The 25,272-nt window shown below is 45.6% G+C and overlaps 1 protein-coding gene and 1 non-coding gene across 2 annotated transcripts in view; both read right to left on the reverse strand.

Annotated features, from left to right (window-relative positions):
• Positions 1-25,272, reverse strand: part of LOC126214956 (C3 and PZP-like alpha-2-macroglobulin domain-containing protein 8) — an 877,403-nt gene that overhangs the window by 709,795 nt on the left and 142,336 nt on the right. The window lies entirely within an intron of this gene.
• Positions 4,578-4,716, reverse strand: LOC126215469 (U4 spliceosomal RNA). The gene has a single exon (XR_007542134.1). It is a non-coding gene; the product is annotated as a U4 spliceosomal RNA (small nuclear RNA).

Consider the following 25,272-nt stretch of genomic DNA (forward strand, 5'->3'; position numbering starts at 1 on the left):
AACGTTGCGGCTGCAGTCGCTTCTTCTGGAATAGCAGCCACATTGTTCGAAGGATGCCGTACGGCTCATTCAGCATTAAAATTACCGTTAAATCTTCAAGCTGTTGAAGAACCGACATGTAATATTACAAAAAAACTCAGCAATGGCCGAAGTTTTATCAGCATCCAAAATCATCATCTGGGACGAATGCACAATGGCGCATAAACGTGCATAAGAGGCACTTAACCGACCATTGAGAGATCTACGCAATGACTTGAGATGTTTTGAAGGAGCAATTATTTTACTGTCTGGCGGTATCCGTCAAACACTGCCAATACTTCCAAGATCAACGGCTGCAGACGAAATAAATGCTTGCCTCAAATCATCGAATCTATGTTAAGGGGCTCCGGAACGCCCTATACTTGCAATGTTAAAATAACGCTTATAAATTACATCTTTCTTCACAAAGTATTTGAGGTAGGAAGTTGAACTTTTTACAGATTATTTATTGGAATATGGGCTACAACTTAACACAGGGATTTTACAAAATTTTAGTTCAGTTATTAAAGATGATTTTTTTTCAATTGTAATGAAAATTCACAACTTTTTTTGCAATTTTTTATTTATATATTCAAAAATATACAGTTTTTTGGAAAAAGGCTGTGTTAAATTATGCAGAAGGTACTATGTAACATTTACTGAAAGTTTGAAACAAATATGTTTGGAAGATCCTTAGAAAACATGTAATTAGTATGAGAAAATAAAAGTTTTGTGAATCGAGCGACAAAGATTGGATTAACTTTTTAGTGCATTCCAGGTCCACAGGATGGATTATCTTCATCCTCTGCAAACTCCTCCTCCAGCTTCCTCTTGTTCCTCCTCCTGTTTACTCTTGCTTGTATTTCTAGACTCTTTACAGCCCTGTCTGCAGCCCGAAGGCGTTCCTTGTCTAAAGCAAGCATCGCTCGTACCATGTTAGAACCCATCTTCATTCCCATATTTCTAAATACCTTGCACCTTACAATGTTGCCATCATTGAAAGTCGCAACAGCATCATACACACCAAAGTGAAGTGTTTCTATTCCAACAAATACAGTCGTGGGGATTCTCGACCATATAACACTATTTACACTTTCATTGGGGTTTTGAGTTTTTCCGTGAATACACTTTTTCAACAGTTCAGGTGCTGCTAAGTCTCTGAAAATAGGTTTTATCACCTCCATTATTGCATGAGGCAGACTATGCTTATGAGTGTACACTTCACCAGTTAGCAATCCTTTGTTATATTTACACCAACTGTCTTCTTCTTTGGGACACAAGCTATGTTGGGGATTTTCATCGTCTTTATTGTTTACAGTAATAACACATACCTTTGGCTTTCCAACATTTCTCCTTTTCTTAAAAGCCTTCAGAGCATTTCTAATAACTTTACTTTTACTCATTATTATACTTCAACAAAACAGAGACTCAAGAAACAGAATTAATTACGAATATTTTCGAGATAACGACAGAGTAAATAAACATGAAACAATCGACACCAGCGATATATATTGAACCATCACAGGTTAGCCACAAAACATACTTTATCTCACATCACTAAAATGTACCTGATGAACGCGGACGTTAATAATAACACCATTTGACAGCAGTTTAACAGCGCCACAGTGGGTCACGCCCATGTAGAACACATTTCAAAAAAAAATTTAAAAATAGTTGTAGTCTTCGGAATTGAATAAATTATATATCTATTAAAAGGTAATAGTCTGCAGATTCAGAAAACGCAAAAAAAGTAAAAATTGAACTTTTCATGATTTTGAGCCTTTCCGGAGCCCCTTAAGAAACTTCTGCTGACAACAAACATGAGAGTTGCATTGCTTGATTATACATCTGCTGAACATTTCTCTGAGCAATTGCTGACTATCGGTAATGGCCGAGTACCTGTCGAAGAGTCGAGCGGATTGATTTCATTTCCTCATAATTTCTGTAACTTTGACTCATCGAAAGACGAACTTATCAACAAAGTGTTCCCAAACATCATTACTAACTACAAAAGTACTGAATGGTTGAGTGAGCGAACTGTTTTAGCGGATAAGAATAAAGATGTACATGACCTAAACTACGTAATTCAGAATGAGATCATTGGGAAAATGCAATCATTCAAATCTATTGACTGTGTAACAAATGAAGATGAAGCCACTTGAATTTTTAAACTCCTTGGATGTGCCTGGCCTACAACCGCACAATTTACGCCTAAAAGTTGGCTCCGTAGTAATCATGCTTCGAAACATAAACCAACTAAAACTGTTCAAGGGTACGCGTTTGGTGGTAAGTAAATTGATGACCAATGTTATTTACGCGACGATACTCAAAGGAAAATTCGAAGGTGAGGAAGTTCTCATTCCGAGGATCCCGATGATGCCATCCGATATGCCGCTTGGGTTTAAAAGACTTCAATTTCCGATCCGTCTTGCATTCTCCATGACCATTAACAAATCACAAGGACGATCCTTTAAAGTTTGTGGTTTAAATCTGGAATATCCATGTTTCTCGCATGGTCAATTATATGTGGCATGTTCACGGGTCGGAAGACCATCTGCGTTGTTTGTTCTTGCGCCTGATAATAAAACAAAAAATGTCGTGTATCACAAGCCACTTAACTGAAGAGTGGAAGCTATGCACCAAAAAAACATAAAGAATAAAGAATCATTAAAATAATTAATTTTTTTATTTGTATTTCCTAATAAAAAATTTAACTTAACATCCAAAATCTGATTATTTATTGGCTTTTAGGTGGAACAGAGTTCGCCGGGTCAGTTAGTATATATACAGAGTGTTACAAAAAGGTACGGCCAAACTTTCAGGAAACATTCCTCACACACAAAGAAAGAAAATATGTTATGTGGACATGTGTCCGGAAACGCTTACTTTCCATGTTAGAGCTCATTTTATTACTTCTCTTCAAATCACATTAATCATGGAATGGAAACACACAGCAACAGAACGTACCAGCGTGACTTCAAACACTTTGTTACAGGAAATGTTCAAAATGTCCTCCGTTAGCGAGGATACATGCGTCCACCCTCCGTCGCATGGAATCCCTGATGCGCTGATGCTGCCCTGGAGAATGGCGTATTGTATCACAGCCGTCCACAATACGAGCACGAAGAGTCTCTACATTTGATACCGGGGTTGCGTAGACAAGAGCTTTCAAATACCCCCATAAATGAAAGTCAAGACGGTTGAGGTCAGGAGAGCGTGGAAGCCATGGAATTGGTCCGCCTCTACCAATCTGTTGTTGAGAAGCGTACGAACACTTCGACTGAAATGTGCAGGAGCTCGATCGTGCATGAACCACATGTTGTGTCGTACTTGTAAAGGGACATGTTCTAGCAGTACATGTAGAGTATCCCGTATGAAATCATGATAACGTGCTCCATTGAGCGTAGGTGGAGGAACATGGGGCCCAATCGAGACATCACCAACAATGCCTGCCCAAACGTTCACATAAAATCTGTGTTGACGACGTGATTGCACAATTGCGTACGGATACTCGTCAGCCCACACATGTTGATTGTGAAAATTTACAATTTGATCAAGTTGGAATGAAGCCTCATCCGTAAAGAGAACATTTGCACTGAAATGAGGATTGACACATTGTTGAATGAGCCATTCTCAGAAGTGTACTCGTGGAGGCTAATCAGCTGCTGATAGTGCCTGCACGCGCTGTACATGGAACGGAAACAACTGGTTCTCCCGTAGCGCTCTCCATACAGTGACGTGGTCAACGTTACCTTGTACGGCAGCAACTTCTCTGACGCTGACATTAGGGTTATCGTCAACTGCACGAAGAATTGCCTCGTCCACTGCAGGTGTCCTCGTCGTACTAGGTCTTCCCCAGTCGCGAGTCATAGGCTGTAATGTTCCGTGCTCTCTAAGACGCCGATCAATTGCTTCGAACGTCTTCCTGTCGGGACACCTTCGTTCTGGAAATCTGTCTCGATACAAACGTACCGCGCCACGGCTATTGCCCCGTGCTAATCCATACATCAAATGGGCATCTGCCAACTCCGCATTTGTAAACATTGCACTGACTGCAATACCACGTTCGTGATGAACACTAACCTGTAGATGCTACGTACTGATGTGCTTGATGCTAGTACTGCAGAGCAATGAGTCGCATGTCAACACAAGCACCGAAGTCAACATTACCTTCCTTCAATTGGGCCAACTGGCGGTGAATCGAGGAAGTACAGTACATACTGACGAAACTAAAACGAGCTCTAACATGGAAATTAAGCGTTTCCGGGCACATGTCCACATAACATCTTCTCTTTATTTGTGTGTGAGGAATGTTTCCGGAAAGTTTGAAGTTTGGCGTTACCTTTTTGTAACACCATATATATATATATATATATATATATATATATATATATATATATATATATATATATACGTTATGTCGATGCAGTTTGTAGCAAGGACAGCCTGCAGTGTATGCCTACTCTACCCAACAGTATTTAAAAGGACTAAACTGCTGTACTAAATTTTCTCGTATATATATATATATATATATATATATATATATATATATATGATGTTCCACTTATCTTGACCACCATAAATAACTCTGTGTGTGTGTGTTGCCCAGAATTTAATGCCGGACATAATGTTTTCGACTAGCAATAATCGCACCTCGGATAAACCTCATTGGTTACCATACTGCCAATGCTGGACCATGCATATGTATTGTCCAGCATTAACTTCTGTACCATACACATATATGGTCTAGCATTAAAATCTTGACCATGTATATGTATTATGGAGAATTTAATGCTGGACATAAATTTTTATTACAATTACTGTCTCACGTATTACGGCGGAACGTACTCCATTGTTACGCGACCCAGCGGGGAATTCCCCTCGGTCTGCCGATGTCTCCGCCGCTCGGCGCGGAAGTGACGTCAGAGGCGCGGTTCCCGCCGCGTCTCTCCGTCTCCATGGCAACCGCCAACTTCCGTCCTCCCAGTAAGAATAGCCAGTCCGCCGTCCCGCAAAGAAACAGAACCTCTCTGTCTGTCTGTGTCTGTCTGTCTGCCCCCTCCCCTTCCACAAACAGACCCGCTGCCTACACCGCGCCAGGCCATCCTACCCCCACTTCCCCCCCGCACAGCCTCTTCGCGTTTTCCTACGCTGGCAGAAAAGTTTCCCTCGCCGGTTCGCCAGCCGCACCGTTTCCGCGCCGTCCTGAATTTCATCACTGGAACTCCTCTTCCCCAGCGCAACGCTCGCGTATTTTTCTCTGCTAAGGGAGGAGAGCGGGTGAACGACGGACGCCACATTTCTTTTGACTCCTGCCGAAAGGGCGCATCCTTCCTCGAGAGGGAGGCGTTTCCGCAGCAGGCGGCGGCGAAACTTTGGCCCCGAGATACAATGGAGTTCCTCTCCATAGCGCCAGATACACGGAATTACCGGCAGAAGTCTCTCTCCCGGGTGAGTCGCAGAGGACGTTATTCCTGATGACCATCATGGTGAATATTATTCTTTTCCTATTTACAATACTGGCCATTAGAATTGCTACACCAAGAAGAAATGCAGATGATAAACGAGTATTCATTGGACAAATATACTGAAACTGACATGTGATTACATTTTCACGCAATTTGGTTGGATAGATCCTCAGAAATCAGTACCCAGAACAACCACCTCTGGCCGTAATAACGGCCTTGATGAGCCTGGGCATTGAGTCAAACAGAGCTTGGATGGCGTGTACAGGTACGGCTGCCCATGCAGCTTCGTCACGATACCACAGTTCAGCAAGAGTAGTGACTGGCGTATTGTGACGAGCCAGTTGCTCGGCCACCATTGACCAGACGTTTTCAGTTGGTGAGAGATCTGGAGAATGTGCTGGTAAGGGCAGCAGTCGAACATTTTCTGTATCCAGAGAAGCCCGTACAGGACCTACAACATGCGGTCGCGTATTATCCTGCTGACATGTAGTGTTTCGCAGGGATCGAATGAAGGGTAGAGCGACGGGTAGTAACACATCTGAAATGTAACGTCCACTGTTCAAAGTGCCCTCAGTGCGAACAAGAGGTGACCGAGACGTGTAACCGATGGCACCCCATACCATCACGCCGGGTGATACGCCAGTATGGCGATAACGAATAGACGCTTCCAATGTGCGTTCACCGCAATGTCGCCAAACACGGATGCGACCATCATGATGCTGTAAACAGAACCTGGACTCATCCGAAAAAATGACGTTTTGCCATTCGTGCACCCAGGTTCGTCGTTGAGTATACTGTCGCAGGCGCTCCTGTCTGTCATGCAGCGTCAAGGGTAACTGCAGCCATGGTCTCCGAGCTGATAGTCCATGCTGCTGCAAATGTCGTCGAACTGTTCGTGCAGATGTCTTGCAAACGTCCACATCTGCTGTCTCAGGGATCGAGACGTGGCTGCACGATCCGTTACAGCCGTGCGGATAAGATGCCTGTCATCTCGACTGCTAGTGATGCAAGGCCGTTGGGATCCAGCACCGCGTTCCCTATTACCCTCCCAAACCCACCGATTCCATAATCTGCTAACAGTCAATGGATCTCGACCATCGCGAGCAGCAATGTCGCGATACAATAAACCGCAATCGCGATAGGCTACAATCAGACAGGCTACAACAACGTTTCACCAGGCAACGCCGGTCAACTGCTGTTTGTGTATGAGAAATCGGTTGGAAACTTTCCTCATGTCAGCACGTTGTAGGTGTCACCAGCGGCGCCAACCTTGTGTGAATGCTTTGAAAAGCTAATCATTTGCATATCACAACATCTTCTTCCTGTCGGTTAAATTTCGCGTCTGTAGCATACCATCTTCGTGGTGTATCAATTTTAATGGCCAGTAGTGTAAAAGTGTTTTCTTTATTGTTATTTCAGCCTCCTCCTTTCGTACGGGTGGGAGAGGGACAGGAAGGGGTAGAAAGATCGCGTTCTGCAACCAGATTAAAAACTCAATACACTGAAGGACCAAAGAAACTGGCGTAGGCATGCGTATTCAAATACAGACCTATGCAAACAGAGAGAATATGGCGCTACGCTCGGCAACGCCTATATAAGACAACAAGTGTCTGGTGCAGTTTTTGGATCGGATACTGGTGCTACAATGGCAGGTTATCAGTTTTGAACGTGGTGTTATAGTCGGCGCACGAGCGATAGGACACAGCATCCCCGAGGCAGTGATGAAGTGGGGATTTTCCCGTACGACTATTTCACGACTGTACCGTGAATATTAGGAATCCGGTAAAGCATCAAATGGTTCTTCAAATGGCCCTGAGCACTATAGGACTGTTTAGATTTTTATGTTGGTAACGTCACGTAGCTCTCTGTATGAAAATCACTGGCTGTGCTGTGTGCAGTCTGTGGCTGGTTGGACTCATTGTTGGAGTATTCGCCATTGTAGTGTTGGGCAGTTGGATGTGAACAGCGCATAGCGTTGCGCAGTTGGAGGTGAGCCGCCAGCAGTGGTGGATGTGGGGAGAGAAATGGCGGAGTTTTGAGAGCGGACGATCTGGACGTGTGTCCATCAGAAAGAGTAAATTTGTAGTATTGGATATCATGAAGTGATATACACTCCTGGAAATTGAAATAAGAACACCGTGAATTCATTGTCCCAGGAAGGGGAAACTTTATTGACACATTCCTGGGGTCAGATACATCACATGATCACACTGACAGAACCACAGGCACATAGACACAGGCAACAAAGCATGCACAATGTCGGCACTAGTACAGTGTATATCCACCTTTCGCAGCAATGCAGGCTGCTATTCTCCCATGGAGACGATCGTAGAGATGCTGGATGTAGTCCTGTGGAACGGCTTGCCATGCCATTTCCACCTGGCGCCTCAGTTGGACCAGCGTTCGTGCCGGACGTGCAGACCGCGTGAGACGACGCTTCATCCAGTCCCAAACATCCTCAATGGGGGACAGATCCGGAGATCTTGCTGGCCAGGGTAGTTGACTTACACCTTCTAGAGCACGTTGGGTGGCACGGGATACATGCGGACGTGCATTGTCCTGTTGGAACAGCAAGTTCCCTTGCCGGTCTAGGAATGGTAGAACGATGGGTTCGATGACGGTTTGGATGTACCGTGCACTATTCAGTGTCCCCTCGACGATCACCAGTGGTGTACGGCCAGTGTAGAAGATCGCTCCCCACACCATGATGCCGGGTTTTGGCCCTGTGTGCCTCGGTCGTATGCAGTCCTGATTGTGGCGCTCACCTGCACGGCGCCAAACACGCATACGACCATCATTGGCACCAAGGCAGAAGCGACTCTCATCGCTGAAGACGACACGTCTCCATTCGTCCCTCCATTCACGCCTGTCGCGACACCACTGGAGGCGGGCTGCACGATGTTGGGGCGTGAGCGGAAGACGGCCTAACGGTGTGCGGGACCGTAGCCCAGCTTCATGGAGACGGTTGCGAATGGTCCTCGCCGATACCCCAGGAGCAACAGTGTCCCTAATTTGCTGGGAAGTGGCGGTGCGGTCCCCTACGGCACTGCGTAGGATCCTACGGTCTTGGCGTGCATCCGTGCGTCGCTGCGGTCCGGTCCCAGGTCGACGGGCACGTGCACCTTCCGCCGACCACTGGCGACAACATCGATGTACTGTGGAGACCTCACGCCCCACGTGTTGAGCAATTCGGCGGTACGTCCACCCGGCCTCCCGCATGCCCACTATACGCCCTCGCTCAAAGTCCGTCAACTGCACATACGGTTCACGTCCACGCTGTCGCGGCATGCTACCAGTGTTAAAGACTGCGATGGAGCTCCGTATGCCACGGCAAACTGGCTGACACTGACGGCGGCGGTGCACAAATGCTGCGCAGCTAGCGCCATTCGACGGTCAACACCGCGGTTCCTGGTGTGTCCGCTGTGCCGTGCGTGTGATCATTGCTTGTACAGCCCTCTCGCAGTGTCCGGAGCAAGTATGGTGGGTCTGACACACCGGTGTCAATGTGTTCTTTTTTCCATTTCCAGGAGTGTATATATGATGACTTTGGAACATTATTAAGGTAAATACATTGTTTGTTCTCTATCAAAATCTTTCATTTGCTGACTATGCCTATCAGTAGTTAGTGCCTTCAGTAGTTTGAATCTTTTATTTAGCTGGCAGTAGTGGCGCTCGCTGTATTGCAGTAGTCCGAGTAACGAAGATTTTTGTGAGGTAAGTGATTCGTGAAAGGTGTAGGTTATTGTTAGTCAGGGCCATTCTTTTGTAGGGGTTATTCAAAGTCCGGTTGCGTTGCGCTAAAAATATTGTGTGTCAATTTAGTGTTGATCAGAATAAGTAAAGAGAGAAATGTCTGAGTACGTTCAGTTCTGCTCAGCTGTTTGAAAATCAAATAATGTAAGAGGTTTATCAGCACAGTAATTCATAAACGTTTCTAAGGGGACGTTTCAAAGCTGGTGGAGGGTCTGTGATGGGGTGTGGCGTGCGTAGTTCGAGTGATATGGAACCCTCGATACGTCTAGGTACGACTCTGACAGGTGACACGTACGTAAGCATCCTGTCTGACCACCTGCACCCATTCATGTCCACTGTGCATTCCGACGGACTTGGGCAATTCCAGCAGGACACTGCGACACTCACACGTCCAAAATTGCTATTAAGTGGTTCTTCTGTTTTTAAACACTTCCACTGGCCACCAAACTCCCCAGACATGTACATTATTGAGCACATCTGGGATGCCTCGCAACGTGTTGTTCAGAAGAGATGTCCACCCCCTCGTACTCTTGCGGATCTTCGTACAGCCCTGCAGGATTCGTGGTGTCAGTTCCCTCCAGCACTACTTCAGAGATTAGTCGAGTCCGTGCCACGTCGTGTTGCGGCACTTCTGCGTGCTCGCGGGGGCCCTACACGATATTAGGCAGGTGTACCAGTTTCTTTGGCTCTTCAGTCTAATTAATAGGTAAACATTCAGATATAAAATTAATATAAACACGAATGACCATCCTGCTGGAACAAATTTTCAGCTCATCCTAGTTTCGTTGATAGACAATCTTATACTCGTAGATCATAGACAGGGCTTGCAGTTAGTGACACCTAGCTGCCAAGCGCCCTCAGTTGCTTGTACTGCAGCTATAGGCTATGAACCGAGGACTATGACAAAGACAGGCCGCGGTGCGTTCGTCACGAGGGTAGACATGCGCTCGCTCGCTCAATTCAGCAGACAAACCGCGTTTCTACACCAATTAACTCGTAACTCAGTGTCTACATACAAGCGAGAATTGCATCTTATACTAAAATGTAAATGTCGTGTGACTAGGGCCTCCCGTCGGGTAGACCGTTCGCCGGGTGCAAGTCTTTCGAGTTGACGCCACTTCGGCGACATGCGCGTCGATGAGGATGAAATGATGATGATTAGGACAACACAACAACCAGTCCCTGAGCGCAGAAAATCTCCGACCCAGCCGGAAATCGAACCCGGGCCCTTAGGACTGATTAGATTGGATTGGATTGTTTTGGGGGGAGGAGACCAGACAGCGGGGTCATCGGTCTCATCGGATTAAGGAAGGACGGGGAAGGAAGACGGCCGTGCCCTTTCAAAGGAACCATCCCGGCATTTGCCTGGAGAGATTTAGGGAAATCACGGAAAACCTAAATCAGGATGGCCGGACGCGGGATTGAACCGTCGTCCTCCCGAATGCGAATCCGGAGTGCTAGCCACTGCGCCACCTCGCTCGGTGTCCTTAGGACTGACATTCCGTCGCGCTGACCTCTCAGGCATATTCTACTGGACTCCGCTGTTAAAGAGTCTTACTGTTATTAGTCCTACAATGATCGGAAGTCCATAGGCCTACTAATCATTTGTTATGGCAGTACTGGTGTACAATAAATTTAAAATCGAATAAAATGCGTGTGTGAAATCTTATGGGACTTAGCAGCTAAGGTCATCAGCCCCTAAGCTTACGCACTACTTAACCTAAATTATGCTAAGGACAAACACACACACCCATGCCCGAGGAAGGACTCGAACCTCCGCCGGGATCAGCCGCACAGTCCGTGACTGCAGCGCTAATCCCGCGCGGCAGAATTAAAATCGTGCCAAAGTGATTACCAGTTGCATAAAGCACCAGCTCTTGTGTGAAGTGAGGACTGTTAAGCAAAAGAGACTGTGCTGTGCAAAAGACGTTGCACCATTTGTATCGAGCATTGATCTTAAATTAAATTTTGTTGTGGTTAGTGTTAAAAAATGGCTCTGAGCACTATGGGACTCAACAGCTTAGGTCATAAGTCCCCTAGAACTTAGAACTACTTAAACCTAACTAACCTAAGGACATCACACACACCCATGCCCGAGGCAGGATTCGAACCTGCGACCGTAGCAGTCCCGCGGTTCCGGACTGCAGCGCCAGAACCGCTAGATCACCGCGGCCGGCGTGGTTAGTGTTAACCAGCAAGACTTTATAATAGCAGACTCCAGTAGGAGATGCAATTCTCGTTATTACGTGCATACTCATCTGCGAGATAACAGGTTTAGAAATGCATTTTGTCTGCTGTGTTGAGCGAGTGGGCGAGTTCAGGCCTGCGTTCGTGACGTACGTGCCGCGGCCTATCTTTCTCGTGGGCCTCGCTATGGCCGCTCATCACAGTACTATCACCCTTTTTGACAAAGATTGAAGGAACAGATACTGGTCACGATCTTGCAGCTATACTAATTTTGTGAAATTTTTTCGCAAGTGTGGAAACTTTCTGACATTAACTGCGTTACGTAGAAGGGTATTACCTATTGGAGATACACAAAAATTTGTTCAAAATGGTTCAAATGGCTCTGAGCACAATGGGACTTCTAAGGTCATCAGTCCCCTAGAACTTACAACTACTTAAACCTAACTAACCTAAGGACATCACACACACCCATGCCCCAGGCAGGATTCGAATCTGCGACCGTAGCGGTCGCGCGGTTCCAGACTGTAGCGCCTAGAACCGCTCGGCCACCCTGGCCGGCCAAAAATTTGTGCCAAACCGAAATGCGACGGCTGTGTTAATCATGATATTGTGATGCCACAAATTAAAAAAGGGTTCTTAGCAGAACTGGATGTTTCGTAGTATCTTCCTTTCTTTAACTTTGATGGATTAGTCAATGAATAAACACGGCTATGTTTCAGTAAGTCCTGTCCAAATTAATTTTAAAATCTTGCAAGTAAGTTAAATTCAGGTGAAAAGATATTTTTCCGAGTGATTATGAAGTCAACGTTCATTAAGGCTGGCGGTCAAAGATGCTATGCCTCCGTTAATTTTCCGTTAGATTTTATTAAAAAATAATTGACGATCGCCGTGCTGCGCTGCGTAACGTAGCGATCGAAAATAAAGTTCTCACAGTTGAAGCTTTGAATTAATTTCTGTCCGATGAAACTCCCTATCTCACTTTACTGAATTAACTCAAAAAATTAATTATAATTTTTTTAATAATAGGATTTCACTGTCACAGATATAATTAGTGTCAAATTAAACCTTTAAATACTTGCACATTATATATTCTCACAATTAAAAGTCACGACCTAACACAATACAGACAACACGAAACAAGGTAAGTTGGAAAAAAATGTTAGAATGAGATAGAGGCATTATTGCCTCGACTGTTTATAGACTTATACAAAACAAAAATTAACATAACTATAACTTCTTACATCTAGAAATTCCTAGTACACTACGTATACTTTTGAAAAAGTAACGAAATTATCTAAAATCATGGCTTATGGCCTTATAAGAGTGGCTTCAGGAACTCGAACCTGGATATCCTGCTTGACGAGAACAGTCGCATTCTACATCCACATCTACAGCTACTTTTATACTATGCAAGCCACCCAACGGTGTGTGGCGGAAGCACTTTACGTGCCACTGTCATTACCTCCCTTTCCTGTTCCAGTCGCGTATGGTTCGCGGGAAGAACGACTGCCGGAAAGCCTCCGTGCGCGCTCGAATCTCTCTAATTTTACATTCGTGATCTCCTCGGGAGGTATAAGTAGTGGGAAGCAATATATTCGATACCTCATCCAGAAACGCACCCTCTCGAAACCTGGCGAGCAAGCTACACCGCGATGCAGAGCGCCTCTCTTGCAGAGTCTGCCACTCGAGTTTGCTAAACATCTCCGTAACGCTTACCAAATAACCCTGTGACGAAACGCGGCGCTCTTCTTTGGATCTTCACTATCTGCTCTGTCAACCCGACCTGGTACGGATCCTACACTGATGAGCAACACTCAAGTGTAGGTCGAACGAGTGTTTTGTAAGCCGCCTCCTTTGTTGATGGACTACATTTTCTAAGCACTCTCCCAATGAATCTCAACCTGGTACCCGCCTTACCAACAATTAATTTTATATGATCATTCCACTTCAAATCGTTCCGCACGCATACTCCCAGATATTTTACAGAAGTAACTGCTACCAGTGTTTGTTCCACTATCATATAATCATACAATAAAGGAACCTTCTCTCTATGTATTCGCAATACATTGCATTTGTCTATGTTAAGGGTCAGTTGCCACTCCCTGCACCAAGTGCCTATCCGCTGCAGACCTTCCTGCATTTCGCTGCAATTTTCTGATGCTGCAACTTCTCTGTATACTACAGCATCATCCGCGAAAAGCCGCATGGAACTTCCGACACTATCTACTAGGTCATTTATATATATTGTGAAAAGCAATGGTCCCATAACACTCCCCTGTGGCACGCCAGAGGTTACTTTAACGCCTGTAGGCGTCTCTCCATTGAGAACAACATCCTGTGTTCTGTTTGCTAAAAACTCTTCAATCCAGCCACACAGCTGGTCTGATATTCCGTAGGCTCTTACTTTGTTTATCAGGCGACAGTGCGGAACTGTATCGAACGCCTTCTGGAAGTCAAGGAAAATGGCATCTACCTGGGAGCCTGTATCTAATATTTTCTGGGTCTCATGAACAAATAAAGCGAGTTGGGTCTCACTCGATCGCTGTTTCCGGAATCCATGTTGATTCCTACAGAGTAGATTCTGAGTTTCCAGAAATGACATGATATGCGAGCAAAAAACAGATCGATGTCAGAGATACGGACCTATAGTTTTGCGCATCTGCTCGACGACCATTCTTGAAAACTGGGACTACCTGTGCTCCTTTCCAATCTCTTGGAACCTTCCGTTCCTCTAGAGACTTGCGGTACACGGCTGTTAGAAGGAGGGCAAGTTCTTTTGCGTACTCTGTGTACATTAACAACTTCATCTACCAGAGCACGCTTCGGACGTTGGCAGTGTTATGCAGGCAGAAAGATTCCACAATTGCGAATGCATTTCTTAAATTTAGTACACCTGCAACATCGTCACCAATACTTGTACCTTCATACTTTCTTAAAAAATTGTCTGAAGAATGACATTCATTACTCTACATTAAGGTTGTGTTTAGCTCAAAAAGGGATGCGCAATGCTGCAACAAAAATTTTTGCTCACTTACACAGTGATTTAAAACGTCTGGCAGAGAGCAAAGTAAAATTAAAAAAAAAAAAAAGAAAAAGAAAAAAGAAAATGGAAATATTTCTGACTCTTTGAAGCCCTTTGGTGTGAATCACAGTAAAGTTGCGAGCGGTGAGATTGCAGACGGTATGATGTGTGGAAGATTGGGTCAGTTCAGGATGCGTGGTTATATAGCTGATGGCTTAATGCAATCCAGGATATCTGGATTGAAGTTCCGGTCATGCACAAATTTTCATGTGTCACCAACAGATAATATCTTTACACCTGATGCACCCAATGTCATAAAGTTATCGTAATTCCGAATAAATTTCATAAAAAACAGTATTACATGTTTATATATCTTCTGAATATGGTAATCATTGCTAAAAGTTTGATTTGCTTCTTCTGCTAAGTTTCACGTTTGTTATTTGTTACACGTTTCTCAGGTCACGTGTATCAACTCTAGTACCTTCATTGTTGCAATTTATTATAACGCTTATTACAGTGCTCTCACTCATAAATATCCACTACATTTCTTTTTTACCAGTCTGATGATGATCAAATGATGAAAACTGGTTTCTGATTATGGATACGTTTGTAACAAGGAACAAGAGTAAAACCGATTCTAATTTGTCCACTAGAATTATGGTGTTTCTCGATACAATAATTTACCAACAGCCACATGTATTCTAGAAATTTATTTTATGACCTTCTTATATGGAACCAGTTTCGGCATTACATTGATGCCATCTTCAGGCCCCACACGTCATAGACGTAAAATCGCTGTGCACGGAAGGATCCATATAACTGGATCTGTGAATCAAATCGCTATGCAACAGTTCTTGGTGACCAAGCGATTTTACGACTGTAACGTGTGGGGCCTGAAGATAGCATCAATGTAATGCCGAAAGTGGCTGAGTGTAAGAAGTTCATAAAATAAATTTCTGCAATACATACGGCTGTTGGTAAATTATTGTATCAAGAAATACATGTCAGCCGTTGTCCCACAGTCCATAATGGATCGACAAAGAGAATTATGGTAAGTTAAAAATATGTACACACTATTATAATAGCCTAATTAGCTACATGTAGCAGTTTAATGTTAGCTCTGGAATTGATGTTTGAAACTGGTAGAAGTTTGGGGCTGCAATAGTTCCGTATTTCACATGGTAGCGGAGCAATGAACAGCATTCCATATAACTTTATATAAAAATCAGTACAAAAATTACACTTGGATTTTGCTGTGTCGCTCATCCATCGTGTTGGTCGACAAAAATATCGCCCAAAAATCGATGACTGCAACTGTTTAAAAATTTTGACCAATTTTCTATCATTAGTAGCTCAAATGGTAAAATATCGCCAAATCCGCTCACCCACGTGGTACTCAATTATGCAAATTATTTCCGATGCGGAAGGATGAGGAATGGGTTTATGGAGAGCAGAATACGTATGTGATGACGGCACGCAGAAGGTGTACAACGTTGCTTCCGGCGTTTTTTCCCAAACATTTGAGGCTTTAATAAAACAAATTGGTTACACATGTATCATGCAAAGCATTTTCCATCGCTGGCCACTACTTTCTCCCATCTTTAGGGCAGTGTACGAATCTCGCGTCGAAAAAATTTTTCATCTTTTGAAGCGATCAAAGAAACGATCCAGTTTCTGACTTCTTCGTGAGATCGGAAGTGTTGGTCAGCCAGGCCATGCGCCATTGATCTAAACAGGTGGTAGAGGGAGCAATGTCTGGAGAATACGGCGGGTGGGGTAGGACTTCCCACTTTAACGTTTCCAGGTACATTTGTCTTTTAATGCTCTGCTCAAACGCATTAATTTCATTCGATAACGAGCACCTGTGATTGTTTCACTTGGTTTTAACACCTCATGGTACACGACGCCGAGCTGGTCCCACCGAATGCAGAGCATGATCTTGGAGCCATGAATATTCGGTTTGGCCCACGACATGGAAGCATGACAGGGATATCCCCATGAGTTTTTGAGTTTAGGGTTATCGTAAGGAACACATTTTTCGTCCCCGGTCACAATGCGATCAGAAATACCTTCCGTTTCTCCCTCTGAAGCAACTGTTCACATACACACAAACGCCGTTCAACGTCTCTTGGTTTCAGCTCACACGGGACCCAACTTCATTCTTTCTGAATAGCTTTGAGACGTTTTGAAATGGCTCGCTGTGTCACTCCCACTAATCGTGCCAATTCCTCTTGAGTTTGACACGAGTCTTCACTCAGCAATTCTCTAATTCTGTATCATCGAAAACATTCACTCTTTCACTACTATGCCGGTCTACGACGTTAAAATCACCGTTCTTGAAGCGTTGAAACCACTCACGAAACGTTCTTTCACTAACGGCGTCCTTACCATACGTACTTGAGAGCATTCGATGAGACTCAGACGCTGTTTCCTTCATACTGAAACAAAAGAGTAACACCTCCCGCAAGTAACGAGAATTAGGCTTGTAAACTGACATTTTCAATCAAGAACAACTTTATGATGCAGACACAAATCGACTAATGTTCAAATGAGGTTATGTTGACCGTGGTCCAAGCTAACTGTCTGACGTATGCGATCTGTTTCTTTCGACCGCTACTTACCGTTGCCGCCACCTATCGGCAAACAGCGGAAGCAAAGTTGTACACCTTGTAGTTCGCTCGTTTCTGAAAGATTTTTTCAGCGAGTTGTTTGAATTCGTCCGAGCCTACTGCACGCTGCACCCCCCCCCCCCCTCTCCCCCGCCTGCTTTTTCGTCCTAAATCTCCTTGTTTTGTTGTTTTGGTGGTCTTCAGTCCTGAGACTGGGTTGATGCAGCTCTCCATGCTACTCTATCCTGTGCAAGCTTCTTCATCTCCCAGTACCTACTGCAACCTACATCCTTCTGAATCTGCTTAGTGTATTCATCTCTTGGTCTCCCTCTACGATTTTTACCCTCCACGCTGCCCTCCAATACTAAATTGGTGATCCCTTGATGCCTCAGAACATGTCCTACCAACCGATCCCTTCTTCTGGTCAAGTTGTGCCAAAAACTCCTCTTCTCCCCAATCCTATTCAGTACCTCCTCATTAGTTATGTGATCTACCCATCTAATCTTCAGCGTTCTTCTGTAGCACCACATTTCGAAAGCTTCTATTCTCTTCTTGTCCAAACTATTTACCGTCCATGTTTCACTTGCATACATGGCTACACTCCATACAAATACTTTCAGAAATGACTTCCTGACACTTAAATCTATACTCGATGTTAACAAATTTCTCTTCTTCAGAAACGCTTTCCTTGCCATTGCCAGTCTACATTTTATATCCTCTCTACTTCGACCATCATCAGTTATTTTGCTCCCCAAATAGCAAAACTCCTTTACTACTTTAAGTGTCTCATTTCCTAGTCTAATACCCTCAGCATCACCCGACTTAATTCGACTACATTCCATTATCCTCGTTTTGCTTTTGTTGATGTTCATCTTATATCCTCCCTTCAAGACACCATCCATTCCGTTCAACTGCTCTTCCAAGTCCTTTGCTGTCTCTGACAGAATTACAATGTCATCGGCGAACCTCAAAGTTTTTATTTCTTCTCCATGGATTTTAATACCTACTCCGAATTTTTCTTTTGTTTCCTTTACTGCTTGCTCAATATAGAGATTGAATAACATCGGGGAGAGGCTACAAACCTGTCTTACTCCCTTCCCAACCACTGCTTCCCTTTCATGTCCCTCGACTCTTATAACTGCCATCTGGTTTCTGTACAAATTGTAAATAGCCTTTCGCTCCCTGTATTTTACCCCTGCCACCTTTAGAATTTGGAAGAGAGTATTCCAGTCAACATTGTCAAAAACTTTCTCTAAGTCTACAAATGCTAGAAACGTAGGTTTGCCTTTCCTTAATCTTTCTTCTAAGATAAGTCGTAAGGTCAGTATTGCCTCACGTGTTCCAGTATTTCCACGGAATCCAAACTGATCTTCCCCGAGGTCGGCTTCTACACGCTCTTGTAATGCTATAGTAATTGAAGCCAGGGTCAAAGCAGAATTATATCTTAAAATATGCGTGCATTTGTGCACTATCAAATGACCAGACATGCACTATTAAAGGAAAAAAAAAGTTCACTAATGGAATTTCTTTTTTTATTGTGACGCGTTTTATTTTATTTTAAAACAATGTACAAGAAGCAGTTTTTCCAAATTCTCCAACGACCTTGGTACACATGCTTGTTCAGTCACTGAACTAACAGCCGCTGGATTGGGGAAGCGAGGTGGTTCGAATCCATCGGCGAGCAACGTTGGAAATGGGATTCTGTGGTTTCCCATTTTCGGTTAAGGTGAATGCCGGTGTTGATTCCTTACTGTAGGTCGCAGCCGGTTCCTTCCGGATTCTTTCCTTTCGTGACAGATTCCGGTTCTCTTGAAGATGCAGCCTCATAGTTTAAATGAATGGGGCTGCATCCAAGGCCAACAGAATATCTCCTCTGAGATTACCAGCCCTAAAGTCCACTGGATAAATCGGTTTGCATGCGACGGCATGCTTACCAATATGTTCCAAAGCGGCGCGCATAAAAACTTTATATTCCGGCTCTCATACTTCTGGTAGGGTCAAGCATTTTGGATGTCCCTTTGGCTAGGCACCAGCACAGAGATCATCTTAGTTTCAATATCTTGCAGTGCTGGGTCAGAGTTGAATATTATACAGTTTCTCCTGTTTAGGCAAATAGAGCAAATCAGTTGGTTATTTTTGCATTTGATATTGTCTACTGTGGGCCTTAAAGGGCTTATGGAGGCACCATTAGTTAATGCTAAGTTCCTTAGAAAGGCCCAAAAACGGATATTTTTACCTTTCGTACCGAAACGAAACCGCGCGTTCTACAACAGCTATACAGCAAATGGCTCAAAATTTTTGTGATCACGATCTCGAACAACATAGAAAATTTTGTTAATATCTTTATCCGTTTCCGGCATACAGACGTTCGAAGGGACTACACATGTAGGTGTATAACACACACGTAAAATCCGGTGTGAAGCGAAAACGTAGTTTATAAAGAGGCTTAGCACGAAGAAATATGCTGGTACCACATATTGTAGTACTGAAGCACATGTAAAATTTTTGTGCACGTAAAATCTGGTCTGCGATGTAAAATTAATTTTGCGGTATTTCAATTTCACATGAGTAAACTATCAATATTTTACTGAGGCATAAATTTCTTTCATATGAGTGACATGCTCTGCTGCAGTAAGAAAAGGAAGGACACCAGCGGAAAAATGCTCCTATTGAAGCACAAAAAAAGACGAATATGCTCCCGCTGAAAAGATTCTGATTGAAAAGTTGGCGATACCAGCTGCATAATTCTACCTTCGTCTGCATCTTTAAAATTTTTCACAAAAGTCTGGTATGCGAACTCATTTGCGCTTTTTTATGCTGAGAGGTTCAAATGGCTCTGAGCACTGGGACTTAGACGGAGCGAGGTGGCGCAGTGTCTAGCACACTGGATTCGCATTCGGGAGGACGACGGTTCAATCCCGCCTCCGGCCATCCTGATTTAGGTTTTCCGTGAGTTCCCTAAATTGCTCCAGGCAAATGCCGGGATGGTTCCTTTGAAAGGGCACGGCCGACTTCCTTCCCCGTCCTTCCCTAATCCGATGAGACCGATGACCTCGCTGTCTGGCCTCCCTCCCCAAACAACCCAACCCCAACCCCACTATGGGACTTAACTTCTGAGGTCATCAGTCCCATAGAACTTAGAACTACTTAATCCTAACTAACCTAAGGACATCACACACACCCATGCCCGAGGAAGGATTCGAACCTGCGACCGTAGAGGTCGCGCGGTTCCAGACTGTAGCGCCTAGAATCGCTCGGCCACCCCGGCCGGCTATGCGGAGAGGGAAGGAGACAGTGCCGGTGAGAGAGACGGAAAAATAATTAATTGTTTTGTATTGTATGGTATGGTAACCAGGCACCTAGAAACGATGGAGAGGCTCCAACCCCGCATAAGCTGCAGTGGTCCACAACCCCATGACGACTACCGCAGTCCACTTCACCCCTCCGCCGCCCCACACCGAACCCTGGGTTATTGTGCGGTTCGGCCCCCGGTGGACCCCCCCCCCCCCCCCCCCCAGGGAAGGTCTCACACCAGACGAGTGTAACCCCTATGTTGGCGTGGTAGAGTATTGGTGGTGTACGCGTACGTGGAGAACTTGTTTGTGCAGCAATCGCCGACGCAGTGTAACTGAGGCGGAATAAGGGGAACCGGCCTGCATTCACCGAGACAGATAGATAACCATCTAAAATACATCCACAAACTGCACAGTTCACCGGACCGCGACACAAATCCGCCGGGCGGATTCGTGCCAGGGGCCAGGAGCTCCTTCCTGCCCGGATAGTCGTGCGTGAGACCACACAGCCAACTGGGCGGGCAAAAAAATAATGAATACTGGACGCCAGCAGACAGTTGTTGTGGTGTAAGAAGAGCCAAGGAGACAATGGCAGTGTGAGAGAAGGAGAGGGCAGAAGTGCTAGGACCCGTGTGGTGTTGCTGGTCCACCATCGGGCGCCTCCCCATGTGGCGGACAGGAGAACGTCCTCAAGATGTGGAAGGTACCAGGGAAATAAAATACCTGCGGCGGACCAAAATCAGCAGGTATGAGGGCCAATGGCTTGGAAGAAAGGCAGAGGAGAGCCCAACCATCAACTGCTGCCTTGAAGTCGGTAGAGGGATTTACACTCATGCTGATAATTTGAGGGTAATGTTGATACATGGTAAAACAACGCTCTGCAGTTTGCGGGTTTAAACCACCTCGGGGTATGACCATACGGTGCATTTGACCTGCAGTTGTCGCATAGTGGCGCTGGCATCAGTCCACATACGCAGAGGTGTGTTGGTGCATGTCAGAGTATGGTGCAGCGAGTAAGTGTGCATACGTTTTCAGACGTGCTAATGGTGACTGTGTGTCGAAAATGGCTCAAAGAACACATAGTGATGGCGTTTTGAGGTGTGAAATACTAGGGCGACTGGTGGCTGGTCAAACACAGCAGCTCATAGCATGGGCCCTCCGTGTGCCACAAAGTGTGATCTCAAGATTACGGCAACGATTCCAGCAGACAGGAAACATATCCAGGCGCTACACTACGGGACGTCCACAGTATATAACACCACAAAGAAGACCAGTACCTCAACATCGGTGCCCGCAGACAGTCATGGAGTACTGCAGGTAGCCTTCCTCGGGACCTTACCGCAGCGACTGGAACAGTTGTCTCCAGACATAGAGTCTACAGACGACTGAACAGACACTGTTTATTCGCCCAGAGACCTGCAAGGTGCATTCCTCTGACCCCTGGTCACAGGAGAGCCCGTAAAGCCTGGTGTCAAGAACACAGTACATGGGCATTGGAACAGTGGTCCCAGGTTTTGTTCACGCACGAGTCCAGGTATAGTTTGAACAATGATTGTCGCCGGGCTTTCATCTGGCGTGAACCAGGAACTAGATACCAAGCCCTTAATGCCCTTGAAAGGGACCTGTATGGAGGTGGTGGTTTGTTAGTGTCGGGTGGGATTATGATTGGTGCATGTACACCCCTGCATGTCTTTGACAGAGGAACTGTAACAGTTCAAGTATATCGGGACGTCATTTTGCACATGTCCGCCTTTTCAGGGGTGCAGTCGGTCCCACCTTCCTCCTGATGGATGATAACGCACGGCCCCACCGAGCTGCCATCGTGGAGGAGTACCTTGAAACAGAAGACATCAGGCGGATGGAGTGGCCTGCCTGTTCTCCAGACCTAAACCCCATCGAGCACGTCTGGGATGGTCTCGGTCGACGTATCGCTGTACGTCTTCACACCCCTACGACACTTCACGAGCTCCGACACTCACTGGTGCAAGAATGGGAGGCTATACCCCACCAGCTGCCCGACCACCTGATCCAGAGTATGCCAACCCGTTGTGCGGCCTGTATACGTGTGGACGGTGATCATATCCCATATTGACGTCGGGGTAAATGTGCAGCAAACAGTGGCGTTTTGTAGTACATGTGTTTCGGGACGATTTTCTCAACTTATCACCAATACTGTGGACTTACAGATCTGTGTCGTGTGTGTTCCCTGTGTGCCTATGCTATTAGCGCCAGTTTTGTGTAGTGCCACGTTGTGTGGCACCACATTCTGCAATTATCCTTAATTTATGAGCGTGAGTGTACAAAGGCTAAGGGTGTTCCCTGAAAATGGAACCAGCTACCCGGCGAGGTGTAAGAGGCAACCCCTCAAATGGTTGGGCGGAAGATTAACAATCGTTCTCTGTAAAAATACGTTGTTACGAATGCTAAAAAGAAATAAGCCGGACAGAAATTTCAATGACGACCCCAGCAAACAAAAAAAGGATAAGAGATATGTACATAGGAACATGGAATGTGGAGAGCCTATCCCAAGCTCGAGGCCTATGGCAGCTTCTAACGCAAGTAAACAACTACGGTATAAAACTATTGGCTCTCCAGGAAATTTACTGGAAAAAGGGAAGTGACGTAATGGACTTAGGAAATTTCACATTCTTCTATAGTGGTGGGAGGACGAATACCTTTGTTACAGGTTCTGTCATCGCTAAAGGGGACTGAGACATGCTGAATGTGAACCAATCAATGAATGGATGTCCATATTAAGATTAAGGGGAAAATTTTTCAACGTAACATTCACCCACAGAGCAGGCAGATGACAACAGAAGGATGAGTTTTATAGCAAAGTAGAGCACTTGTATGATCAGGCCCCTAAACAAGATGTTAATAGGAGACTTGAATGCAAAAATGGGAAAAGAAGAGGCTTATCAGCCAATTACGGTGGACAAATTAGAAATCAAAAGCACTCCGTCTTCAGGCCACAAGTGGCCCATCGGGACCATCCGACCGCCGTGTCATCATCAGCTGAGGATGTGGATAGGAGGGGCGTGGGGTCAGCACGCCGCTCTCCCGGTCGTGATAATAGTTTTCTTTGACTAGAGCCGCTACTGTTCGGTCGAGTACCTCCTCAATTGGTATCACGAGGCTGAGTGCACCCCGAAAAATGGCAACAGCGCATGGCGGCTGGATGGTCACCCATCCACGTGCCGGCCACGCTCGACAGCGCTTAACTTCGGTGATCTCACGGGAATCGGTGTACACACTGCGGCAAGGCCGTTGCCAAACTAGGAATCAGATAGACCATATATTGATTGACAGGAGGCACGGATCAGACCTAATGGATGTTAGGAGCCAACGTGGAGCTGACTGTAGTTCAGACCATCATCTAGTGAGAATAAAGAACAGGCAAAGGATCTCACTATTGAGTAAACGAAAAGACCACAAAAAGTTTTGACATTAAGAAACTAAAGTCAGAAGAAATACGGAGAGCATATCTGGCGAAAATAGAAGAGAGGACTGCTGACTCACCTTGTAGTGGATGTGATACAGTGTTGTACACAATGGTTCTGTATTCGAATTGACAGCTTGCCGACACGGTGTTTACTTACGGAAAGGCCAATAGCAACGGGCGGCGGGCAGCAAGGTTACATCAGGAGACCTATCATTACCGACAACAACCACAGCATTCAATGTTTGCAGCAGTGATTCGCTGTTTGTATGAGACAGGATCGTTTCAGGAAGCAGGAAATCGTGGAGGACATACCAGAAATGTCCGGACCAGACTTGAAGGTAAATGTGATTAACATTGTGGAAGGCGACCGCCGTGTCAGTACCAGGCAGTTCGTCCAGCAGTACAGGGTAAGTCATACAACCGTGTGGAACATTCTCCATGACTACTGTTACTACCCTTATTACTTAGAGTGTGTGGAGGTCTTACTAGCGACAGAGTTTCCACATCGGGAGTAGTTTTATCACTGGTTTCTTCGACAATCAGCCACGATTCCGGGATTTGGTCATCCATCCTATTCACAGATGAGGCCACCTTTATGCGGAGTGGTATCTTTAACTTTCGTGACTGTCATCTGTGGGACAGTATGCAGAACCCCCACGGTATGGTGGCAGTGAATCATCAGCATCGGTGCAGCCGGAATGTGTGGGCCGGTACAATTGGGGACCGTATTTTGGGACCAGGCAACGGCCTTGCCGCAGAGGCTACACCGGTTCCCATGAGATCACCGAAGTTAAGCACTGTCGGGCGTGGTCGGCACTTGGATGGGTGACCATCCAGGTCGCCATGCGCTGTACCCATTTTTCGGGGTGAACTCAGCCTCGTGATGCCAATTGAGGAGCTACTCGACCGAACAGTAGCGGCTTCGTTCAAGATTACCATCACAACGACCGGGAGAGCGGTGTGCTGACCCCACGCCCCTCCTATCCGCATCCTCCATTGAGGACGACACGGCGGTCGGATGGTCCCGGTAGGCCACTCGTGGCCTGAAGACGGAGTGCTTTATTTTGGGACCAGTCTTTCTTCCACGTCGCCTAACAGGCCGGAACTATCGGCTTTCCTTGCGGCTGATTTTGTCTCCCCTGCTGGAAGAAATGCCATTCATGATTCGAAGGGTTATGTGGCTGCTACATGATGGCGCTCCAGCCCACTTCGCCCTCAACGTCCGGACGCATCTCAGTCGTGTCTTCCCTGGTCGATGGATCGGACGAGGGGGTCCAGTTAGATGGCCTGCTAGTTCACCGGATCTCAACCTGTGAAATTTTTTGTGTTTCTCGTATATGCAGAGCCCGTTCCAGACTTGGAGACACTGGAGCAGCGTATTCGTGCTGCCTTTGACACTGTTCAGATGCAACCTGGTGTAGTGGGAGGCGAAACTGAAGCGTCACCCATCCACCAGTGTCAGCCCAGTTTGCAGGTGAAT

This window comes from Schistocerca nitens, chromosome 12, assembly GCF_023898315.1.
Source record: "Schistocerca nitens isolate TAMUIC-IGC-003100 chromosome 12, iqSchNite1.1, whole genome shotgun sequence".
Classification (NCBI taxonomy): Eukaryota; Metazoa; Arthropoda; class Insecta; order Orthoptera; family Acrididae; genus Schistocerca; species Schistocerca nitens.